Below are 817 nucleotides of genomic sequence, written 5' to 3' on the forward strand. Positions count from 1 at the left end.
TTTCCCTACTCACCCTTTATATCGTCTCTTCGAGGTTTCAACCCCATCCTCTTCTTCATCTTACTCTTCCTGGGTGGTTTTATCCAGGCCCCAGGATTTTAACTACTCCACCACCAGTGTTCCTCAACTTTGTTTCCTGCTTCCCCGTGGTTGACACACACAACACATGTATATCAATACAGTCTCTCGCTTCAATAACTCTTAAGCGGGGAAGGATGTCACCGAAATTGAGGGGGAAGCAAGAGCAGAATCTTGGGCATTGGAGGCGATGATGCGTTGAAAACCGACAGGATCCCGAAAGATTCTCATCTGCCCCCAGGTCTTTCCTGCCTGTGCACACTGAACTCCACCTCTCTCTCCTGAGTTCTAGACTTGTATTTTTAGCTTTCCTTTGAATATACCTATCTGGTACTACAACTGTTTAAAACTTATTCCTTTAAGTAGATGATTGTGCTGGAAATCTCTGATCTGGACAGGGGCGTACTGGGGCTGGTGGGGGGAGGGGGGGCAGGGAATGGTATCTCACTGTGACTTTCATTGTAATCTTTTCTTTAAGCCTAAATTGTCAGGTAGAGTCCATAGCTTTGTTCATTTCTCTGTTATGTACTTGATTATTTGTTTACAAATCACTCCTAAGCTACCAGAGCTTGAGTACCTTTGAATCCCCAGTCCCTGGCACAGTTTCTAGCTCAGAGTATATGCTTAATAAGGATTACTGAACGCAAGCAGGTAGTATTGTGTTTACCCCTCTGATACGGCAGCACAGACAAAGGAAAATTTAATTCTGCCTGAGATTAGATACAGCTTCCCCAAAGGA

Source organism: Lipotes vexillifer, unplaced genomic scaffold (genome assembly GCF_000442215.2).
Source record: "Lipotes vexillifer unplaced genomic scaffold, Lipotes_vexillifer_v1.1 scaffold496, whole genome shotgun sequence".
NCBI lineage: Eukaryota > Metazoa > Chordata > Mammalia > Artiodactyla > Lipotidae > Lipotes > Lipotes vexillifer.